Genomic DNA, 25,519 nt, shown 5'->3' on the forward strand with positions numbered 1-25,519 from the left:
AACAAGAGTATGGAATGAGAAGAAACAGGGAAAGAGAAGTGAGAAATAGAGTTGATTTTTTACTGTTGGGAAGATAGGCAATTTATATTGGCAATCCTTTCTCAGATGCAGTAGTGAGGAGGTATTTAAGTAACAACCAACCCATGTAGCAGAAAAGTTCTGCTGCCTTCTCAAGCGTATGTGTAGTAATTACCAACTCTTTCTGGAGACCCATTGCTGTCCCTCCTTTTTCTTGGTCAGTCTGACTGCATTTTAGCTCATCCAAGGATGGGTCATTGCTCAAAACCAGTTGTTTCTTTTGCACTCTTTTTACTGATTTTAGCTTTTTGAGCTCCTATAGTGGTATACTGCAACAGTCTGAATCTAGAGAAGCCTATGCAGTTCAGCAATCTCTGTGTTGAAAATGTATTATTCCTAGCCTGTTTGTTGGTATCAAATATAACATTTTCCTGTGTAATGAAATAGGGTTCAATGTAGAATAATGAGCTCCAAAGTAAGAAAGTATGGGGTTATGTCCCATCTCTACCACTGTACCACTGTATAGGTGAATGCCCTTAGCAAAGTGCATTTATTCTCTGAGTCCATATTTTCTCATTGGCAAGTGAATGTAATAACAGCACTTGCTTCATGGATTTTAAGTTATTATTACATGAGCATCTGCCTGAACAGAGCTTAGCATAGAGCATGGGGTATAACAGACACTCAGTGAATGATACCGTAGAAAAGAGGTTGAATAAATAGCATGGCAAATCTACTCTAACTAGAAGGAAATTGAGTACAGTACTCATGCCTTGTTTAAAGCCATTCCTTGGAAATGTGGTGAAGTATTTAAAATTAGTTGCCATGAATCTTAGAACTCAGGTGTCAAGTGTGTAGCTTTCTGGATTCAAGCCACAAACTGGAGGGCACAGAATAGTGGCAGACTCTGATTCTCATAGCTGATGGAGCCTAACCATAATCCATCAGGCCTAAGGCATCAGATAAACTTGTGGTCTTCTTAACATCAGTCATTATTAATTAATTTAATTATTAAAGCAGGGTGTATCTCAGGGCGAATTCCTGCCACTCAAAGACAAGTCTTATGGCTCTTATCAAACAAGGTCCCAAAACAGATGATCTATTTTGTGAAGCTGTTCCTTACAAGCTGACTTAATGAAACAGAAATTTAAGAAACTTCCCTTCTAGAATTATTGAGATTTGGCTTTTTAACTATACATTATGACTCAGAAAAAGAAAGAAAGGGAAAAAAAAAAAAAGTTAAAGAATCAATAACTATTTTCTAGCCAATTACTCCTTGCTAATTTCTAGTGGACTTATGTTTCTATGATAAAGTATGACTTGGAATTTAAAAGATGTGTGCTAAGTAATATAAATATTGCTCTAGTTATTAGGCTCAGTGTTCCAGTTTTGGTCTTTGTGATGTCCTCTAGTTGTTTGATGTAGTTGTGGAGGGTTCAAAGTAGGTTAGTCATTTTTCATTGCAATAGTTCATGCATTTTTTTTTTTATTTGCTTATGGCTACTCAACAATGCTCTTTCCCAGTGTTTGACATTTTATCCAGCAGGTCAGCAGATGACATAAAAAGAAATTAAATACTAAGTTGTAAATTGACTCTTTGTTAAGCAGTAGGGTGGAAATTTTGATAGAAAAGCTATCAACTGTTTAAACAACTGTTTAAAATAAAGTTTGTGAATGATGTATGGTTTCCAATAATCTATTCTTTCCTTTTTCTCCTGTACCACTGATTATCAAGATTCCAATAACTATAAATAAACTCTCCAGATGCAGAGGCTGAAACTGCCAATCAACATTCTCTGCCGTCTTCTATGAGTTCCTGGATGTGTGCCTTCCTATTTTTTCCTGGTAAGGAAATGTGTCCAGCATGCCTTATGCTGGGTACTTCAATATTAACTCTTTCCTGAGGACTTTCTACTTTAACATCTACAAAGTCATAAATGCAAGCTGACATATACAAAAACGCTATATTGATACTATTGCCAAGAAATTTCTTTAAAGCCAGTCACATTCCAAGGCAGTGTTTCTCAAATTGGTCCCATTGAAATTCAAAGGAAGCAAAAGAAACACTCTTTAAATATCTCTGCAATTCCCTCGAAAAGCCCTCCAGTGTCCTAGTGTCCTTTTGTTTGTTTGTTTTTAAGTAAGCTCCAAGCTCTGGGCTTGAATTCAAGATCCTGAGATCAAGACCCAAGATGAGATCAAGAGTCAGATGTTTAACTAACTGAACCACCCAAGTGCCCCCAACAGCTGAGTGTCTTTTACCCCACATTGAAGAATCCAAGGGTAACCTTTAACCTCTTCCTTCTTGCACTGTCCTTTCTGTCTTGCTCCCTTGTTGGCCAGGGAGCCCTTTGAGCTTGAACTTCCCTTACCCAAAATGCAAAGTAGACAATGGACTAGCTACATGGATCATCATTACCGGATCTTTAGTGAGTGAGGTTAAAATTCGTAATAGTCATTAGGATGTTAGCTCAAATCATTTCCATCTTCATTTTTAATATAATAAAAAGTCTTTGACTCAGGCAGCTAAATGATTTCTACAGTTGTGGTTCCCTGCCATTGGTTACTCTTACTGCCTTAGTTTCTATGAGGTTGAGTTATAAATTGCACTGTTATTAGTCTTATTGCCTTGTTTCTATGAGGCTGAGTTATAAACTGGAGAAAGCTTTACTAATCCCAGAAGGCTTTCTGAAATAGTTTTGTAGTTAAAATAAGAAATAATTATTGGGAAGACGCATTTGCTTTAGACAATAGTTAGGAATATTAGTCCATTGCTGCGGGGGTGCTGGCTTCATGAGCAGGTAAGTCTATAGGGGCTCACAGGAGTGATGAGGGAGCACGGGGCTGGCTGAAGACAAAGCAAAAGCTGGCGCCTTGCACCCCCCTCTCCAAACCTCCCTTCCCCTCACCTTCCCCCAACCGCAGGATACATAACCTACCATCCCCCATCCCTCACAACCCGGGGCGGCAGCTCTTCCTGCCCACGGGTCCTGTTCCCGTGCTTTAATAAACCATCATTTTGCACCAAAGATGTCTCAAGAATTCTTTCTTGGTCATCGGCTCCGGACCTCAGCCCACCGAACCTCACCTAGGTTCTAGAACTTCATCAGGAGGACCTCAGGCTTGGTTTAGACACCGCTACTGTTGATGAGGGGGAGCAGAAGGCTAGCTGAGGATAAAGCACAAGCTGACATCCTGCAACCCCTCCACCTCCCAGATGGGACATGTGTGACATTCTTCCTGGAAGCATCAGATGATCTTTATGTTAATGTCTTGCTAGAGGGAAAAACAACCTTAACTTGACAATGGCAAGGGCTTCAATATCCTGGGAGTCCTCTTTAACATATGAAAATCCTTTTAAAACCTCCCTTTTCCTTACCTCCCCAAACTCCTGAGGATATCATCAGTCATTCCTCACAACCCCAGGGTAACCTCTTTCTGTCCAGGGGTCCTGTTCCCATGCTTTAATAAAACCACCATTCTGCACTAAAGACGTCTCAAGAATTCCTTCTTGGTCATCGGCTCTGGATCTCACTTTATCAAACCTCACCTATATTCCAAAACCACATTACTGCCATCTTAAAAGTCTTAATAATTTTATCCTTGAACTCAGGCTTTTAAGTGACATTAAATAGGGCAATGAAACATGCGTTTGAACAGATAAGATACATATCTTATTATGGCTGTGATTCCTTGTTGCCCCATTCTCATATAATGGTCACAGTGGCGCCTGAGCACAGGACTCAGGTGGACCCATGAGGCACAGGAGTTCACTGTAAGGTGGGGCAGATCAAAGCAATATATTAGGTTTATGACTGTGTGGGGGAAGGGCAGTCTGACAACCCTGAAAGGTCCCTTTCTCTTTTTGAAAGGGAATTTGCTCCATATGCAGATAGCAGATAAAGGAGTTCTAAGAAACACAAATAACTAAGGAAGTCTAGCCTATCTTTCCTTACTCCTGTTACTTCCCTGTATTAGCCAATCACATATGCTAGAAATCGTGATCCAAAGGAAAGAGAGTGATCATGGCTACCTTTCCTGTTAGTCCTTTTTTACCCACTGAAGGTAGTGTTAGAATGTGCTTGCACTGAAGGTTGAAGTAAAAACAGCTGAGTTAGTATTCTGCAGCGTTTTTGCCCTTCTGGGGTAAGAATAAAATACATAGGCAATGTATGAGCTATAAAGTGTAATGTATGAGCTATAAAGTGTAAATTGTGTCATTTTGATGATTCTACATGCAAGTTAAAGGCTTTTATATTTGTATTTAAGACTAGCTTTACAATATAAAAATGAATGGTAAAATTCATGCTAATAATTAAAATTTTTACTTTTTCTGTATTTATAATGATTTAAGTAAAAATTAAAAAGACACCATGACAAGTCAAGAGAAAAGACTGGAAGAAAGGGATAAGTGTCACATTTTAATACTTCTAGGAGCATGTTATTTTCTGCTTTTTGAAAAAGAGTTCTACATTTTCATTTTCTTCTGGCTCCTGCCAATGATATAGCTGGCCCTCATTGCTCCAAAGTTGTCTGGGTTTTGCCCTATCATTAAGGGATGGAGTTTGGGACAAAGGGAAGGGGAGGTGAGATGCTAAAGGAACAACTCAAACCCCTTCACTCCTGAGGCCGTGAGGACTTTTCTCTTTATTGTTTTAATGGAAGTCTTTCTTGCCTTTTCTGAAATTATCTTGGTAATAGCAGCTTCCAACCAAAGAATGGTCCCAATATTCCTCCTTGTTTCGGATTTTCTAAATACACAGAAGCTTAAGTGCGGTTTGCTATTATTACTTCCTAGAGAGCAAGTTCAAATGCTTGTGTTCGATCACTTACTTTCAAAACATTTCCTTTTCATTCCATTTTTAATCCCATAATTTGAGGTCACTAAAAGCATTTTACACATATCCTGCAGTTTGATTCTCTCCCTTGCCCTTTATTCTTCCGCTTTGACTTCATTTTCATTTATTCTTAGGTGCATGGCATGACAAGTTAGGACACAGGCCTTTGTAGATATCCTGCAGGTTGCTGCTAAGGGGGAAAAAAAAAAGAGAGAGAGAGAGAGAGAGAGAGAGAGAGAAAGTAGCATTGCTAATGCTCTTTGAAATTCTGCTAGGCAGGGTGCCTAGGTGGCTCAGTCAGTTGACTTGATTTCAGCTCAGGTTGTGATCTTAGGGTTGTGACATCCAGCCCAGTGTTGGGCTCCCCATTTAGCAGGGAGTCTTTGGGATTCTTTCTCTCTCTAAAATAAAAAGAATGAATGAATGAATGAATGAGCGAATGAATGAATAAATAACTCCGAAAAGGCCAGAACCAACTGACCCAAATGTCAATCATGTTTTATCCCCGCTTTTAACTCTAGTGGCCTTTTCTGACCTTAAAGTAAATCTTTTGATGTCACCATAACCTCTGTTTTGCCTTTTCAGTTTCTCTGATATCCAACCTCACGATAATTCCTTGAGTCTTAGTATCAGAAAGTGCTAAGGTGTAAATTCTGTTCTGGTTTCTTTCATCTGTGTCCTAACAGAAGGTTTAAAGTTTCTGGACAGATGAACTTCATGCCTGGCCCCCACCAACATGCCCTGCCCTTACCTGCCTTACTCTGAACAGTTCAGAAATAAAAGCTACTTGTAGTTCTTCGAAGGTGCCCTATGTCTCAGGCCCCTTTACTTGCTTCATGTGAATCTTCCTGTCTAGAATCTTCTCCCTTATCTTCTTCACCTAGATAATTACTCTTCAAGCTCTAAGTATCATCTTTGGCACTACCCCATCTAGAAGCCCTTCCTGTTCCTTCACAAGGTGAATTAAGAGGGCACCTGGGTGGCTCAGTGGGTTAAGCCACTGCCTTCGGCTCAGGTCATGATCTCAGGGTCCTGGGATCGAGTCCCGCATCGAGCACTCTGCTCAGCAGGGAGCCTGATTCCTCCTCTCCCTCTCTCTCTGCCTGCCTCTATGCCTACTTGTGATCTCTCTCTGTCAAATAAAAAAATAAAATCTTTAAAAAAAAAAAAAAAGGAGCCACAGGGTCTCTTGGCTGTCACTCTACTCTGTAAATACTATATTACAGTGAAATCATCTGTTTGTGATAGCCTTCAGACCACATTGCAATATGTTTTTCATTTGCTGCAAGTTCTGTAGTCTTGGGCACACACCAGGTATATATATATATATAATATATACACATATATATTATATATATAACTGAATTAGATGTATTCTAATCTAATATGTGATATCTTTCTTTTCTGGATATTATTTATGTGGCTTTCACCCAGAGATCACCAATATATATATAGAAATTATATGCATCTGTTGGGGTACCTTGGTAGCTCCATCAGTTAAACATCTGACTCTTGATTTTAACTCAGGTCATGATCTCAGGGTTGTGGGATTGAGCCCCAAAACATGTGGCAGTCTCAGTGTGGACTCTGCTTAAGATTCTCTCTCTCCCTCTCCCTTTGCCCCTTCTTCCCTCTCCCTTATCACTGTGTCTCTTTAAAAAAAAAAAAATTAATCAATCTAAATAAATAAAGAAATAGAATGACTTATATGCATTAGCATTATATTTCTAGAGTTTTTAAAGTCATAGATTCTTAAAATTAGAAGGACCCCCAGAATCTCCTACGGATGCTGGGATCCCATTTACAAAGCCTCGGTCCATTTTATTTTATCATTTAATTTAATTTTACTTTTTTAACTGTAGTTGGGGGAAGAGGATGATTGAGGAAGAGAGTTTCTTGGATCCTTTCTATCCAAAGCCAATCCCTAATATAAATTCTCTTTTCCAGAAGCCTATCCCAATCATAGATGAGCTACTCGTGTAAGAGGTAGGGGAAAGTCACCAGAAACTTAGGCAAATCCTTTCATAAAAATATCCAACAGAAGACACAACAAAATTTCCAGGTATTTGAGAGTTCTATTATTTGCTCAGCTAAGAAAATCCAATCAGAAAACACTTTTGGATCCTCTTCGTGGGGTTTAGCCAGAATTTTAATTTCTTAGGACTTTTTCAAATCTTTCCTTCCAGAGAAAAGTTAATTGCCTTCAGTTGTCATTTTCGTCCACATCCTGCATCACTTACAAGATTGACGTCTGTTCTTCTCAGACTAGAACAAGTACACTGAATTGATTCCAAGAAACAGCTTCCATGTTTTTCAAGTTCTTCACTGTCATTATCTCCTTATACATCTGTCATACCTACCTTCACACAAACACACCGACATATATGACTTTAGGCTTCTGGGGACGAGAAAAGCCAGCCTTGCTGCTCAGATTGGAGACTGATCATCAGTCCACGTGTCTAGGGACCCAGCCTAATGAAGAGGGCTTGGGCCAGGAACCTCACAGGTCGCTTCTCCTTCATGTCCTGTTGCCAGGTCTTTATGAGGTTCCAGGGTTTCCTACCTTGTAGTGTCTCTCTGCTGACACCCTCCACTGCCGAGATAGACAATGCCTTCCTAACTTTGCCAGCAGCTAATTTTGAGAGTTGAAAGAAAAAAGTATATGCAGAGTCCAAGGTGCCATCTGTATTGAGAGCTCATTCTTTTATATTCCTTTGCATGGATGGTTAGTCCAGATGGGGTGGAGTAGAGAAGGAAGGGCTATGAGAAATGAAGAAAAGTTAGCCTAACGCTGGTTGACCTGTTTGACCATGTACTGATTTAGACCTCTTAATAATCGGAAGACTCTTGGAGTCAGAATGTTTTTCTCTGAAAAGAAAGTGAATTGCTAAATTATAAAACAATGAGATGGAGAGACTTCTTACCCATGATTTGACTGTGGATTATTTCTTCCTCTCCATGTTTGTCCATTGAGAGTCAGAATTGCTTTGAAATTTAATAGATACAATAGATAACAGAGCCTGGCTTGCTTCTGGGCAGCTCTGGAGGGCCCCTAGCACTCAGAGCCATAGGTAAGTACCACCGTTTATGGCTTGTAGCATTGTGACCACTGGGATAAGAAAAACAATACTTCCTGCTCCTAAAGACAGCTGCACGTGCGGCAAGGGTCATCTGGGCGCCACTGTGTCCCTCCCCTAATGTAGCTGGTGCTTCATCAGTGAGTCAGGACTGGGGGAGACGCGAATTGTTTTTTATTTTATTTTTAATGTTCCCTCTAGGCCCCAGACTCACTGGAGACATCCTGACACAGAATGCTTTGCCCGGCACAATGTGATGCCCTTTACCTAGTAAAAGAGGGAGTCTCATAAAGGTGCTGCCTTCCCCTCAGAACAAACAACGGAAATGCATCAGGAGAGCTCAGCTGCAGACAGAATGCCCATCGTGGAGCGGGAGCCACTCTGGGATTCCTCAGATGAAAGCCGATTTCAATGAACATTGTGCTTCCCAGGCTGCTTCCTCTTGCTCAGTAAGAGCTACAGAAGGAACATCCCACTTGCGTCTGCTGACACAAAAGAATGCTGTGGCTGGGAGATCTTATCAAGCCTTCCTGTGACACAGTAACAGAGCTCCAGTGTGTCTTATAAGAATTGCTCATTGTTTCACAGGACGACTGGCTCCTTGGGGTGGGATCTGATGGCATGTCAGGGAGTGGAGGTAGGTGGTGTGGCGGGGTGGGGGGGGGCGGTTGGAGAGGGTGGTCAGCCAGCCACATGACCCAGATTGCTGGCTGTGGGGAAGTCAGCTGGAGGATGGAGCTGCACCCAGGTTGGCTAGGGAGCTAAATCTATAAAGTTAAAATACGCACATGCCATCTACTTACTAGTATCTTCCACAGTGTGAACTAGAAGTGATGGTCAGGGTTTCTCTGTTGTTACACATTCTTCCTTCTTTATTCATCGATTCGCTTAAGCTGTTTGATTATGGTAAAATAGAAGAGAATAAAGGAGAATTGTTCTGAAAACAGAAATGTATTCACTTAAAATCATCTCTGGACAACTTGGATGTGAAGTAAATGTTTTAGTGTGTATGCTACGAACCTCAGAAATACGTACTTGTTTTATGAGGATGAACCTCAGGTTTAAAATCCTCATATTTATATTTAAGAGTACAAGTTAATAAATTGAATGAACTAAGTTTGGCCAATTTGAGATGTTTCCTTTCCTTAGAAAGTTCATGGCTTCCTAGTTTAGGTCTTTTCTTTCTTTCTGTTTTTTAAAGGTTTATTTATTTATTTACTTTACAGAGAAAGAGAGTGGGCAGTGGGCAGAGGGAGGAGAGAGGGAAATCATCTCTAGCAGATTCTCCACCGTATGTGGAGCCCAACAAGGGGCTCAATCCCAGGACCTGAGATCATGACCTGAGTTGAAAACAAGTCTGATGCCCAACTGACTGAGCCACCCAGATGCCCCTGGGTCTTTTCTAATAGAAAAAATGGATGGTTACCTGTCTAGCTATATGGAGAGTAGAATTGGGTTTTGTTCTCTTTCCTCTTTCTCTTTCTAAAGGTTTGTTACAGTAATCAGTACATACAAGATATATATAGCTGGCAGTAAGACATGCCGAGCAAAAAGGGTGACTGTGAGTTTCTCAAAGGGAGAGTGCTTGAGATGAACGTTTATAATTTTTCCTTTTATATCTTCATGGAGTACATTCTGAAATGGCCTTTGCCCTAAATGTCCTCATAATCAATTACTTCAACAAAAAACCCCAACTATTCTCCTCTTATTCTGTGCAAGATCCTGAGGATCAAGGTAAAACCAAAACACCATCTCTGCTCTTAATATATTCATTATTAAAATTACCAAATGTTGTGATTATGTATAGATTTGTTTTCTCTGAGTGAACTGTGAGCATCTTGAAGACAGGAGCTAGGTCATATCCCTCTTCTTGTCTCCTTTGCTAAGCACAATGTCTTAAACATATTAGTGTTCACTAGACACTTGTTGGATAGATAGATGATGGATGGATGTACTGACAGACAATAGGTGGCTGGCTGCTTAGGCTGTGGTGCCTACATTTACAAATGGGGGGTTCATTCAAGTTGTCTACGTGGTTCTTGTCATGACCACACCTGTTAATCCTCTAGGACTTCATTATTCCATTCTGAGATGCATCAAATAAAGAGATTTTTCAAGATTACATAGTCTAGCTCCTTCCATTGACAGCTAAGGAAACAAGACTCCGAGAATCTAATTTATTCACAGTCCCATCCTAATAAGTAAGTGCCAGATCTGGGTTAAAATCCAGATCTCTTGCTTTTTAGTCAAATGCCTGCTACATTATGTTGTTTTCCATGACTCATATTTGGAGACTTTAAGGGACCCTGTGGAGCAATCTGTCACTCTTGGCTTATCTGTGAGAAAAAGTGGGGCTAGAGCAAAACTAGGTGAGAGGAGCCTAAGGACTGCTGAATTCATTTGTTGATGGTACTGAAGAAAGGTAAGAACAAGAATGACTCATCTTTATTCAGGGGGATGTCATTCATGTTTTTCTCCAAAGATGCAACACTCAAAACTCAGTGGGCATTCCATTCCCTCCCTAGTCTCCTGGACAACATTTGGAGATGGTGCTGTCCAGCCCTACTCCACTGGCCAAGATTTCTGTTTGATGCAGAGTCCAGCCTTTGAAAGCCCTTTCCAAAGAAGCTCATGCTGTCTACCTAGCAGCAAGGCTGGCATGATGACACTATCTCTCCATCCTCTAGCTACTGGGACAGGCTCCCAGCATATAATCTCTGATTGCCTGGATTTCTGTTTCTCTGAATTATGCCTAGTCACACTGCATCTAAATGCCAGTGATTGACCTGTTCTAACAATCCCTTCATTAAGAATTTAACTTTTTAGATTAAACTATTTTAGAACGAACATAACAACGTAGATGAATCTCGAAATAATTGTGCTGAGTACAATAGGCCAGACAAAAAAGAGCATATACTGTCTGATTCCATTTACATAAAACTCTAGAAAATGAGAACTAATCTTAAGTAAGAGAAAGCACATCAGTGGTTAGCTGGGGAGTTGGGAAAGGAGAGGTAGGAAGGGAGAGTTAAAAAAGTGAATTTTGAAGGTTATGAGTATTTACTTGAGTGTAGTAATGGTGTCATGGGTATATGTATACATTACCATTTATCAAAATGTACAATTTAAATATGTGCACTTTATTATATGTCAATTACAAAACATATAATAAAAAACATCTTTTTTAAAAGAATGTAACCTTTTAAAATTTAACCTAAATATGATATTAATCAGGGTTCGATGACAGAAGCAGAAACACTAGGGTGTGTGTGTGAATGAGTATCTGTGTGTGTGTTCATCTGTACCTGATGCACCTATCCCAGGTCCAACCAAAAATACATCACTTTTCCTCAGAAGAGGATATAAAGTTCTTTTCTGACTTGAGGTGATATTTATTCTTAGTGTGATTCTAACAGATTCACATTTTTCCTTTGCTATCCTATAACTTATATACTGAGATAATTAAGTTAACTACTTTTAACACATGTTAGATAGTCAGGGGATGAGAAAAGACAAACATAAAAAATAACTGGTTAAATATATATGCAAAAATATGTTTATATATATACATATATATAGTCATATCATAATGAAGAAAAAACACTCAAAACTTATAATACTTATATCTGCAAATCGTCATGTGGTCATAGATGGTATTTATAACTGCTTCCTTCCAGTACTCATTCCATATTCCCTTTGTCTTTAGCAAAGACCTCAGCTAGTTGTGGATTCTTGCCTGGTGGGGTGAACCAAATCTTTATTCCTGAAGGGTCTGGGTCATTAACCGTCCTTTTTAGCTTAATACAGGATATGGGAGTACGGGGAGATAACCCAGAAGATTTTTAACATCCGAGACACACTCTCCCTTACCTCTGTGCAAGGAAGCCTGAGTGAGTTCAATCACTCCCTTCTTTGTCTGTTGATTCAGTGGCATGTGTCAAAGTGTCCAGGGACATACCAGTTCACTAGAATCATCTTTGGGTCCCCTGGTGGGAATATTCCTCCTTTTGGAACTAAGACTTCTAGACCAGCAGAGTCTGATATCTTAAGGATGGGAAACAAAACTTTAGTGGGTCACTAGTGATAACAGTGAGAGGACCCTTTCCTATAACACCCTTTGGTCCCAGACCCATGAATCTTGGACACAGGAGAAAAAGAAATATATATCAGATGATGATTTAGAGCATACTTTGCATCCTAGACATCCTAGGCCGTTCTGCCAAGCTATCAAGCCAGCATCTTTTGACTGATGGGAGTCCTGGTAAGACCAGTAAACTGCATGAGCCAATTGCTGTATTTCATTTAATATAAAGTAAGTTCCTCAGGCAGATGCACTGTGCACAAGCAAGGCGTAACTGTGTCCAGAGTTAGTGTCTATTCCAGTAGGAACAAAGCATGTCTGTTCTGTGATGGAAGTGATCTGATCTAATGTTATCAACCTGCCAATAGATGGCTAGCTGATAGCTGGGAATGGTGCCATGTCAGGGGCTCAATATTGATTTCTGCAATTTGCAGATGGAGCACTGCACGGTGGCCGTAGCCAGGTGGACCTTGGTAAGCAGAAAAGTATGTTGCTGAGCCCATGTATAACTTCCATCTTTGCCACCATTGTCACTTTATTCATGGACCAATTGGGCAATGACAAGAGTTGCTGGAGAAGGAGGCAGACTGATGTCCAATGAATGGTGCATCCTATCCAAATATTCCTCTGCTGAGTTTAGTCTTTGGTGAACAATCACATAGAACACAAATATTATCACAGGCCATGCCCATTTAGAGAGGTCTGTCAATCTCTCTTTCCTTTAGGTCTCTTTGTTACCAATTTTTCAGTGTGTTCCTTCCAAATCTCTGACCTTCTAACTAAGTATTAGCTATGACCCATGAATTAGTGTGACTTGTACTTCTGGAAACATCTCCTTCCCAGCAAAATGGACAATCAGGTGTCAGCTAAAAGTTCCATACACTGAAATACACTAGGAGTTTTGTCCTTCACCACTGTCCTACAGGGCCATCTCAGAGTGGGGCTGTCATGCTTCACCTGAACATTTTCTTTTCAGCTGTCCACTGTTAAGTGACTTCTGGCCTCTTTTGCTGAATCATGTGCAGACTAGGCCTGAGTTTTTTCTTCCTTCATCACCTGGTCGCAGGAGCTCCCCAAGAGGTCATAGATGCAGGTTAAGAGAGAGAAGACAATCAAGAGTAGGAGTCATGGGTGGTGGGACCACTTACTCATGCAACATGCTTGTGCCTTCAGGTTCGTTCAAGCCTGATTTCGTATTTATCACCCCCCTTTGAGAATGAAGTACTTCTGCACATGCTTAACTTTATGGCTTGGTCAGTCAGAAAATACCTAGTAATAGGCAGCTTAGGTCACACACTTGGTAACTTGGTGAGCCGTCGCTAAGCACTGAATTTCTACTACGGCCCAGTAGAAAAAGAAGAGCTATTTCATAAAAAAAGAATAGTTGTCCACAGAAGATGCAGAGCTTTATTCCAAAATCCTAAGAATCTATATTGTGATCTCCCTATAGGAGTCTGAAAAAGGCTCTAAAATGCATCCCTATCTTGACATTTCAAGTACCATTGAATCTTCTGGATGATATGGTCCAAGTGGCAGAGCTGTTTGTAGAGTGGTCTGGACTTCACATAGAGCTTTCTCTTATTCTGCACCACACTCATGATTAATAGCTTTTGGGTCGCTCAGTAAATGGGTCAGAAAGGGTACCTCAACATAACTGCAATTGGAACCCTAGACCTTTCACTGAGGTTGCAGGTCCCTGGTTTATATGGGATTTATTTCCCTTATCTCAGCCACACTATGTCTTATCATTGTGTCTAGAGCTGTTGCTACTGCCTGCTACCTGAGTGCAGGAATCTGAGAAGCTGATGGAGGATCCAGGGGAAGAAGGCTACTGCCTTACACTTGTGTGGTGAGATAAGCAACAGTGTAGGTAAGCCTGGCTGCTGCCCCATTCTGCCCTCCCCATCTTCCATAACAATCCTTCCTACAGTCCACCTTAACCAGAAACATACTGGACCAGGAATTCTGGGAAAGGTAGTTCATCCTAGCCAAGGTGACACACTACAAAATCACCACAAATACAACGTATAGTAGATTGTTATAGTAGATCATTATAGGGTAGAGAATCCAATTAAAAAAAAAAAGTTCATGGCATGATCTTCTTTTCTGAAGAATTAATCTAACAAAATAGTTCTTTTCACCTACAAGGCCTTGATTCCATGGAATATCTGTGTGTTCTCTGGTCTTGGGGAGATTATCAAAAGATAGCTCTTTTCAGAAACATATATTATTTTTTAATAAATAAATGCTTAACAGTGTGAAAATATATTCACAGTTAGAAGGTATTTTTTTTTTTTTAATCAATTGCTTTTCCAGAGAGACTAAAGTTTGTTTTGGTTTGAGGGTTTTGTTTTTTTTTTAATGTTTCGACTTCAAAGAATTAGAATTTGCTTTTAAGTTAAAAAGTGTGCTTCAGGCCAGCGCAGTGTAATATGCTTTCACATTTTAATGAAAAGAAAGTCCCAGAATTTGCTCTTTTGGATGCCTGGAATGCTGGTCAAACTGGTGCTGGTGAATGACCATTGTGGTTCCAGAATGGGCTCTTCCTGGAGAGGAGAGAATTGACCATCTCAATTTGCGCATGTGTTTTGTACAGATAGCTTTCTTCTTCTTTTGTTTTGGAAGTCTATGGTCTAAAAGGCAGCTGACATCAACTTTTGTCTCTGACCATAGGAATCTATGATTTTCTCTCAGAAAATGGTAAGACAATTGCTCTATGCAAGGAAGGAATGTGTATGTGTGAGTGTGTGTGACATGGCTGGTTTGCAGGGACTTAGAGGACATAATTTATGACAGATGAGAGCTGAAGGAAGAGAAAATACAAATGAGACAAAGGGAAAGGAGGTTTTCAAATTGCCCTTCCTTATCTCAAGCCAATTCATGACTTCTTGATGAGGATATTGTTGGTGTTTTAGAAACACCAACAGCGCTTGTGTTTCTAAAAATTCCCATCACACAATAACTGTCAACACCTGTCTCTGACACAGAAGCCAGGAAAAACCAGAAGTGGGAAAGATATTTAAGTGCACAATGTTACTGTTGTAGTGGCGGTCAAAATTGGTCATCCCAGCTAATTTGCTGAGTTGAAGGATTAAAAAAATAGCTGTGTGGTGTCTTTGACGTAGTATTGGCTGAAGAATTATTTAACAAATACAATTGGGTGTTTGATGAAACGGGGAAAGAGTTGCATTTGCTGTTTATATAGACATTTAGCAAATATTTGGTCCTATCCCAAAAGAGTTCTGACTCCCCCCCCCCCCACCATTTTGGTCTTTGAGGCTTTAAAATCTCAAGTAAAGTTGACCCTTACAATGAAAGCATGTTTAGGATCAGAATGGACAGAGACCCCAAACAACTGGACAAAGGAGGGAGGGACAGAGTACAGAATGGAAAGAATTATGGAAATTCTCCACCCATGGACTGGACATATCCGTGCACAAACAAAGCTTTTGGATTAGGGCTGTATTTTAGAAAAATGTGATAAAACTTTTGATAAGCCCTAGGGGGCCCTGAGAGCATAAGCAATAAATTCTTCTTCCTTTTTTAATCCTTCAAAATTCAGTACCACATCCTGAGTAGTTGAAGGGGAAAGACCTTTCGTCAAATCTGTTTCCAAATGTCTCTCTCCCTTCTGGAGGCCCTGAAGTCTGAGCTGCTGTCCAAAGGGAGAGGCTGTGTATCAGCAATTCTGCTTCTGGGTCCATCAGTTCTTGTCCTAACCATGCGAATCCACCATTACTAACTCTGAGAGGACTACTTGGCCCAGTGTCACAGGAGGAGCGGTCAGGCACATTTCTCTCTGGATTGATGCTGTTTCTCCAGCTCTGTGGTTTGCTCTGTGTCACTCAGGACAAGGCAGAGAAGACAGATGCAGGTCCCTCTGGAGTTTTGCTCCCTGCAGGCATCTCCCAGTGCTTTGTAATGGGGAGCCAAATATCCGAGGTCCCTTGAAAGGGTTTCCTTCCCCTAACACATCTTTGTTGAACCACTTTGTCAGAAAAAAGTCTGTCGATTTTTAGGGTTTTGAGACTACAATAAAATTGCTTACGCCCTGTTGGTTAATATTAAGCACTCAGATAATCTCAGAGGTGGTTGTAAACATCTGGCTCTAAGCTGCATTTTTCTTAAAAATAGTATGACCCATCTCCTCCATTTCCTTTTGTGTTTGACTTGGGACTGCCAGGCCCAAGAAGAGCATGCAGTTTACTTGTGGTCAAATGTTATATGTTACTTTGGTGCTTTACAGCTTTCAAAAAGCTTTTACACAAAAATGATCTCATTGAGTTTTCAGAGAACCCAATGAGGTGGGTAGGGTGGTTGGATACTCATCACCATTTCTCAGAGGAGGAAAGAAGAGTAAACGAGTTATGCAACATGGCCAAGGTCACACTGCACTTAAGTGGTGGAAGTAGTTTCCAACAGAGGCATCTATCCTTTTTCTTTTTTTCAGTCTATTTCATCACACCAAGCCACCTCTGAAGGACAGGTCCATGTATCACCCTGATTCAACAGTCAGGTTACATACCTACAAATCTGCAGCCACATTGTGGTATCTCAGTAGCTACGCTTAAGAGGTGACAACTGGTTCCATATTTCCATATCCTTTTTCCTCCACAACTATTTTCATTTTCTTCCCTTGCCTGTATCCCCTGTTTCCCATTCACTAAAAGAAAAAACATCCTCTTCTATTTCTTTTGGTCCTTTTCTTTCTCCCTCTTTTTCTCTCTTTTTGTCTTCCTCTCTCCTTTTGCTTTCTCCATTTCATTCTCTTTCTCTCTTCTTTAAGTTTAATTTTGTTTGTTTGCTTATATATTGGGTACTGAAAATAACACATTACTAGGATATGAGAAGTAGGTTTGAGATTTTCAATTTCATATCACTTTTTAAAAAAAGATTTGTTTACTTATCAGAGAGAGAGAGAGAGCACATGGGGGGAGAGGCAGAAGGAGAGAGAGAATCTCAAGCTGACTGCGTCAAGTATGGAGCTCAAGGTGGGACTTGATCTCATGACCCATGAGATCATGACTCAAGCTGAAATCACGAGTTGGATACTTTACTGACTGAGGCACCCAGGAGACCCCAATGTCATATAACATTTATTGATCACTGTAGTTTGTTTTATTTATAAAATTGTGTTTCCTAAAATAATGATTTTTCTGCAGCAGTGAAGAACAGAAAAGGGAAAAATATGATTTTTGTGTTAATCAAAAAAAAAGTATATAGTTAGAAATGTCTTTTTAAAAAACCCAATTTGTAGATTTCCTTATTCTAAGGTTACAGATGAAGTGACCAAACCTGGCTCACTGGTCTATAAGTTAAATATTTAGTGGTTTTATTCTATAGTTGACTTCCATTAGGCTAATCAATAAACCATTTTTCATAGAAAATACCAGATTATCCAAGATTTAGGCAAGAGAGAAGTCAGAGTTTGAACAAGATGATCCTTGCTTCACCATTATTAATACCTGATACTTTCTCACATTGATGGCATTATTTTAAGCTCAGATCTAATAGTTAACAAAAAAGCAGCAACAAGAGAAAGAAGAGCCAAGATGGTCATCCCAGCACTCTATTTTTCTGGTGCTCTTTATCAAGCTCAGCCATAGGAGGAGGTGGGGGTGTTTAAGTACTGACTAGAAATGAGCTGCATTTAGATACTGTCTACAGAGGTTTCTCCTAGGATGAAGCCCTTATTTAGTGTTAAACCATGGTTCTGTAGGCTTATATGCTCTGAACACAGCTGCGTAATTAGTAATCATCATTAATCATTTCTACTTCTGTACTTCTATCACCAACAAAATTACAGCAACCTATATTTTTAGTAAACTTTAATTGCAAGTTTAATTTGATACTTATTTATCATTTTAAGGAGCAGTTTTCCGAGCTGATTATACAAATCTAAAATGATGTTTCTGAAGATAGAAATAAAGCTTCTTATCAGGAATAAGTACGATTTTCAAAAGAAGAGTATTTTCCTCTAGGCAAGAAAAAAAAAAAAAGGACTTAAAAAGAGTTGGGGGGAAAACCCCTAGAAGATCAGGCTCTCAGGCTTCTTCTACTTTTAATGTGAAAATGAGTGTTCATGTGGGGCTGCTTCAGACTACCTATTGGAAAATACATATCAACTAACAGATGTATAATTTATGGAACTGATCGCTTTAAGCAGAGAAACTTAAAAATGAGTTTTTGCAACTCAGGTGGTTCTCATGTGATACTAACAGATACTAATTATTCAAAATAGATACTAATTATTCAGAATTGAAACCTGTCCATGAAACATACAACAAAAAGGAAATGAAACTTATAGGAATGTTTGAGAAGTAAGATGTCCCTCCTCTCAGGGGCACCTAGGTGGCTCAGTGGGTTAAGTGTCTGCCTTCAGCTCAGGTCATGATGTCAGGGTCCTGGGATCGAGCCCCGCATTGGGCGTCAGTGGAAAGCCTGTTTCTCCTTCTGCCCCCTCCTTGTTCTTTCTCTCTCTCTCTCAAATAAAGAAATAAAATCTTTTAAAAAAAAGTTCTACCTTTTAAAGAAATATTTTTGTGTCTCTTTTTGTAGGAAAAGATCAGATAGAGGGTTGTTTATACTCTGTTTATTTGTTTTGTTTACACTCTTGAAAACTCATTAGAGAGTGAGACGGCACAGCTAAGTTTCTCTCTCTAAACTGAGTAGCTGTTCCTGCCATGCTGTCGTGGGTAGATAGAGGAATGCATGTATCAACTGAAACATAGAAACACCTTCTAGGCGGGACCCAAGACATGAAGGGGACAATGGCTTATTTCATTTATGAAATTGCATCATTAATAAACTCAAGAATGAAAGTCCAGTGAAGATGATTAACATAGAATTGTCACGATTGGCTTATATTATGTCCAGAAGAACTGGATTAGAAAACCAAGCTCCATGTTGTCAGCAGCCTGGGGTGTGCGAGGAAATTTTCTCAAGAAGGTGTGTGTGAAAAATGTCCCGAAATGTAATCTGACACCTGTTAGTAAAAAAGGGCCGAATGTTCTTCACTGGTAAGAGGGGGGCAAGGGAAAAAGGGCAGTCTTTAAGGTAGCTAGAAACCTTCAGTCACATGCAAAAACTGGTTGTTTGAAAAAAACAAACCACCCAAAAGAGTACAGTTTAAATATCACAGCAAATCAAGTTGAACCTGATAAGTCAAACCCCACAGAACAAGGAGTTCCAAGGAGAGATGCACTGAAGTTCCCAAATATTCTACAAAGAGCAAGGTAGCCTTCACTTCCCTCTTATTTCTTGTTTTTGTTACGTTTTGTTTTGTGTTCATTTTAATGTCTTCCCTGGAAGACACAAAATTTTAAATTTTCTCCCATTTAAAATGGTGCAAAAGTTTAAATTTTCTCCAATTTATAAAGAAAGAGGAGGGCCCTTAAGAATAGAATGGATAACAGAGAGTAGGTAGTCTATAAATAAATTAGCTACTAGCTACAAGTAGCAGTTACTTATAAGAATCTCAAAGAACATAATATTGAGCAAGAACAAGTCATAGGAGAATATGATTCCATCTATACAATGGTCAAAAGTAGGTAAAATTAAACAATATAAGAATTCATACATAGGTGGTGAAACTATAAAGAATAGGAAGGAACAGCTAACAGAAAATTCAGGATTATTGTTTTTTGGAAAAAAGAACTGAGAGAGAGATATGTGATCAAGGGGGAACCTGTCATCTATAGGGGGAATATGTCATCCACATTGGCCATGTGCTCTTATTACTTATGCTGATGATGGGTGCTTGGGTGTTTTTTATTATTGTTCTTTTAACTGAGTATACATGTTCTCATGTACCCTTGTAAATGGATGATATACAAATTCGAGTTTGGTTTTTTTTGTTTTTTTTGTTTTTTGTTTTTTTTTTTTCAGAAGAAATGGGTCATTGTTATCATTTCCTTTTACCTCTTGAAATTCTAACATTCCTATCTTCTGAAGATAGCCTTTGCCCAGAGACAACAATGAAAAAAACCTCAAGATCTGGAGGTTCCAGACTCAGACAAGGCAACCATAGAGCACAAAATGAACAAACAACTAAAATAAAAATCAGGAAAAAAAAAAATCCATGGTCAAATGATTTCTAAAATTGGCCTCCACGCATTTGGCCTGCCACGGCCTGACCACTCAAGGCTTTTCCTAGCTGAATCCAGTCTTTCTAAGAATATTCTTCAGAACTTCCCCATAGGCCTCTTTCTGTGTTAAATATTCCAAGCCTATACTTTCCACCCTTGTGCTTTTGGTAATCTCCTTTCAGTTACCTGCATTTTCCAACCACTTGACAATTGACCATCCCAGTTTGACCTCTTCTGGGAAACCACAGTGATAACCTCATAGCCTCAGTCTGAGGCGTTCTGGCCTTTTCCTGAACTCTTAACAATGGGCTATTTAATTTTTCTAGCAATTCACCTTGTGTGTCTTCTGACACCTGCCTTTTCACTAACCAGATTCCTTTTCCTCCTAGGCATGGAGCTAGGCTGCATTTTGACCCTTCCTTGCAGGTGGCTGCAGCCACATGATTGTGTCTGGCCCAAAGGAATGCAGACAGTAGGTGCATCTACCTTGTCTGGCCTGGCTCTAACACGTCCCACAGAATCCTCCATGTCTGGCCCACTTTCTTCTCCCATTGATGGCTGCTTAACGTGGTCCAAGGGAAGCCCTTTAGTGCTCTGAGGAAATGTGGACCCATATCAGAAATCAGCAAGCTTTTTCTGGAAAGGGTGAGATAAATACCTTAGGGCATCTCAGGTACCTAAGGTCTCTGTTGCTGCTGCTGCTGCTTCTGCAACCCTTTAAAAATAAAAAAATCTTTCTTAGCTGGATTTGACCTGTGAACTGTAGTTTCCTGATCCTTCCTCAAGATGGAAAGAGCCTGAATTTTAGAATGTCTATGTAGAGCAGAGTCTTCTCCCCCACTGCCTCCCAGCCCCCAGGCTCCGCAACTGACTCACTCATATTATGGTGGGAATATTTGTTACCAGGCTTAGCTTTCTCTGAACTACAATTATGGGATCTCTCAGGGTCAAATGCCCTGAAGAGATAATATCTGCTTGGTTAATTTGAACCAAGTAGAGTTCCATATTCAAGAAGTCGGGGCCCATTCACTCCAGTAGTCTTCTTCATTACAAATTTGCTTACACTGGAAATACCTTAATTGCTACTCCACTTGGTGTAGTCCTTGCCTAGGAAGCCATCATGACCAAACCAATCTGCCTAGGGCAGAGCAGCCTCCTTTAAAATCACAGCTTTGAAATCAGGCAGAAGAAATTGCCAAGTGGGAGGGAGAATCAAGAGGAGAATCTGAAAGAATAAACAAAGAAAGATGTATGCTTTACCACACATAAATTGAATCTGCAACATGTATGAAAACTTCAGGTGTATGTGACTCGTACATAGTATTAATGTTTTCTCCAAGACTTATAACCTTCCTCCTCTTTTCTGTTTTTCTGAAATAACCCACATCTATGAATTTTCTTTCTTATCTGTACTCTCAGTTCTTATTGATTCATAGAACTCACTAGAATTGACATGCCCAGGCAGCCTTGGGGAGCAAGTCAGAACGGTGTAATGAAAGTTCCAGAAGGAAAACACCTCACCTCAGCCTGGTTCCCTGAAACATGCCGCCAAGATGGTGTAGTTTTCATGTGAGAAAGCTCTCCTTCACCTGTATCAACAGGTTGTTCCCCCTAAAACAGTGGCTTGCCTTTGTTTTGACCCTGAGTAAATAGCTATTTCCTTTCCTTTGCTGACATTATTTTTTCTTTGTTCCTTGAAGCTACAAATTACCTCAAGGGTAATTTTTTTTTCTACATACACTCAGTCATCACTTAATTGTTCACATATAAAACTTGAGTGGCACAAGAGGAAAAACCACCAAGGAAGAGCCAATAGACTCTTGTATCTGTTTCTGTAATGCATTTCTAGAACAAAAGAAACAAGGTGTCTTTTTTGATTGTGATATAAAAAGCAAAAAAGAAAAGTGATAGCTTTCCTACAGTTGTCTTAGTAAAAGAGTCCTCTATGTTTTGGACTCCCATCTTCCTATCTCTGGAAGCATATTCATACCCATATCTTTTCCCTGGAGTAGGCTATAAAATAGACCATAATTCTCAGCAACCGCAAACAATGGACTCTGAACAACTTATTTATATGTGAACTTTGACCCTACCAGTCTCCTTTAATTATCTGGTCAGTTAGTAATATTTTATAATATTCATAACTTATTTGTTAACTTTTGTAGAGAAATGACATTTTACTCAGACCTCTGAAAATTATCACTGTGGAACTTCCATAAGCAACAGAAAACCCAACTGAAAACAAACCAACCTCCTTTCTGGAGGTAGATCACACTATATCACACTGTCCTGGTAGTATCACACTTAGTAACTGCAGACTTCATGGTGCCTGGTCTTCTGGCTTGAGTCAGATGCCTCCAGACTGGGGCTGGTGAAGGGTGCGGAGACCTTGAGGACTAGCCTTTGCCATCCCATGAATGAATGAATGCTGGTCCGGTGTGTGGGGGCTAGTCTAGAATGAGCCAAAGGGATAGAGTAGATTTTATTTTCTGTTCAATCTTCTAAGGTCTTTTTTCTAATGCAATTATTTAAAATATAACTCAATGGAAAAGAGTCAGATTGCTCTAAGTTTCTTGAAATGTTTATTTCATAGGAAAGCTTTTCCTTATTTAAATAATTTTGGGGGGATTTGTAGCATGATATTCTCCTTCTCCACAACCCCTCCAAAAAATTTTGAAGAAAAGATGAGCAGTTTAAAATTTTGAGTATCTGAAGAAAGGCCTTGGCCCTTGTGAAATTTTGTTTGGAAATTCAGAGAAAGTCAGGGGAAGCAACCATGTTCTTAGAAAGTGCCTTTTTTGAGACTCAGTTGGGTCAGTTCTGAGGTTATTCTGGGAGCTGGGTGCATTTGTTCTCCCCTTGAATCACAGATTCTGACATGCGATTTTACAAGTTCTTGGCTGTTTCTAAAAATTGACAGGCATACGGAAAAGTTAATAATTCAGCGAGTAAAATATGCTTATGTCTGCAAACAACAAAGATGAAAAAAGATGCCCTACTTTTACTGTGACTCTTCTTAGGAGTATTAAAAATGCAAACCCAAAATTGACATAGAAAAAGTGCAAAAGATTTTGGCCCTTAAATCTTCTTGGCAGTTTCTCATTGTCATATAGTGTGTTCATTCTCCTTGAAAGGAAACAACTTGAAGACCAACTTTTGATCACTCTGTCCTATACTACAGAGCCTCTAGAATTTAAAAAGGGGTAGAGGTTTTTTAGAAAAACATGGCTTTTGTTTGTGAAATACAGCCATATTTCACAAAATGGTGATTTCTACACTACTGTCTAATTTAAAGATAAATTTAAGGGTGATTAAAAAATGATAGCAATGTCTTTTACAAATGCATGGATACAAATCAGATCTTTTAAGAACACACGAATAGGACTTACCTAACCACTAATATTTACCTTCCATTGTAACTCTTCACAATGATATTCCAGTTATATTTGGACAGTAACTGTCAACCTATACAAATAGCGTCATAGCCCATAAAAATTATGCCATCTTCAAATTAAAGATGAACACTATTTTCCAGAGCATGAAAAGTCCCATAGTTAAGGTTGCTATTCTATCTGTCCATAACTGAGTAGAAAACTACCTACCAGAAACCCAAACTTAGGTAGATCATTTTTGAAGAAATACATAAACTCATTGAGAGAAAGAAAACCATTTATGATGACAGATCTTGCTGTGAAGCAGTGGGACAGGAACAGGTTCTTTTCTCCTTGGGAACATGGATTTCCTTTGCCTAGAATCCTTGTTTCTCCATCTTTGTATGGCTGCTTCCTTCCTGTGGGGAGCTCAGGTTAAAGATCGCCCTGGAGTCATCTTTCTTACCAATCAATATAAGTAGGGGCCCTATTATATAATTATCTACATAGCACTTATCACCAACTGAAATTCTTGGGTTTTGTTTAATGTCAACCTCCTTACATTCAAAGGGCATGAACTTTATTTTATCCATGCAGTAATCCCAGTATTAAAAGTACCTGCTGGGGCGCCTGGGTGGCTCAGTGGGTTAAGCCGCTGCCTTCAGCTCAGGTCATGATCTCAGGGTCCTGGGATCGAGTCCCGCATTGGGCTCTCTGCTCAGCAGGGAGCCTGCTTCCCTCTCTCTCTCTGCCTGCCTCTCCATCTACTTGTGATTTCTCTCTGTCAAATAAATAAATAAAATCTTAAAAAAAAAAAAGTACCTGCTAAAGCAGGTGTTCTAGGTTGAATTGTATTCCTCTTCCAAAGATGGGTTGACATCCTAACCCCAACACCTCAGAGTGACATTATTTGGAATAAAAGTTGTTATAGATGCAATTAGTTAAGATGTGATCATATGGAGTTGGATGGGCCTTTGATCCCCAAAAACCACTGTCTTACAAGAACAGAGAGACAAAGACACAGAGAACACGATATGAAGAGACAGACACTTGGAGAAGAGGGTTGTATAAACTCAGAGGTGGAGATTGGAGTTTTGTTCCTACAAGTCAGCAAATGCCTGGGGATACCAGAAGCTGGGAGAGACAAAGAAGGATCCCCCACTAGAGACTTGGGAAGTAGTATAGCCCTGCCAACACCTCCATTCTCTTTCAAATGTTGGGGGCCAACTTTCCACCCTCTTAACCAGTGGCCAAATATGTCCCTTAAAAAATGAAACTAAAGAAGATGGGATTTTTGCAATTAAAACCATCTGTATAGCAAATGGGCCAAAACATACCATTCTATTGCAGTTTTCTGGTTTGGCTTGAAACAATATTGCTATAATTTCATCAGAAATATTTTGAGAAAAAAAAGAAATATTTTGAAGAAGAGTTTTACCATAATTCTGTGCTCATATTACTATAAATTTGCAAGTTTCAGCTAACATCTTTTAGTAATATAAAAATGCATTACAGATGTATATATACATACACATATATTTGTTTTTTCCCTTTTTTTGTAGTGACAGGAGCCAGGAGCATACCTTTGGGGTACTAGATGGAATCTGATAGCTAAACTAAAGCCAATTCCAGTTTTTAAGAAGAAATTTTCATGGTACTTCCAGATAAGCAAATTAAAAAACAAGATGAATCAGTGTCAAAATGATGAAGAAAGATTATTAATTTACATTATTATTTGTGTTATAATTTATATTATAATTTGGATTTTTCTTTAAAGATTTTATTTATTCATTTGACAGATAGAGATCACAAGCAGGCAGAGGCAGGCAGAGAGAGTGAGAGGGAAGCAGGCTCCCTGCTGAGCAGAGAGCCTGATGCAGGACTCAATCCCAGGTCCCTGAGATCATGACCTGAGCCGAAGGCAGCGGCTTAACCCACTGAGCCACCCAGGTGCCCCTATAATTTGGATTATTAATTTACAAACTCTACATGGTCAAAATGAGTAATAACTCAGAAACACAAATTCAAAATTTACTCATTACTACTA

At 39.5% G+C, this 25,519-nt stretch overlaps 1 long non-coding RNA gene across 1 annotated transcript in view; it reads left to right on the forward strand.

The window, feature by feature from the left end:
- Positions 1–25,519, forward strand: part of LOC309864850 — a 59,840-nt gene that overhangs the window by 21,596 nt on the left and 12,725 nt on the right. The window contains exons 3-4 of the long non-coding RNA XR_014311792.1: positions 1,754–1,863; positions 8,135–8,570. This is a non-coding gene — a long non-coding RNA (uncharacterized lncRNA). The remainder of the gene's footprint in view (positions 1–1,753; positions 1,864–8,134; positions 8,571–25,519) is intronic.

The sequence above is a fragment of the Mustela nivalis genome (assembly GCF_964662115.1).
Source record: "Mustela nivalis genome assembly, chromosome: 5".
NCBI lineage: Eukaryota > Metazoa > Chordata > Mammalia > Carnivora > Mustelidae > Mustela > Mustela nivalis.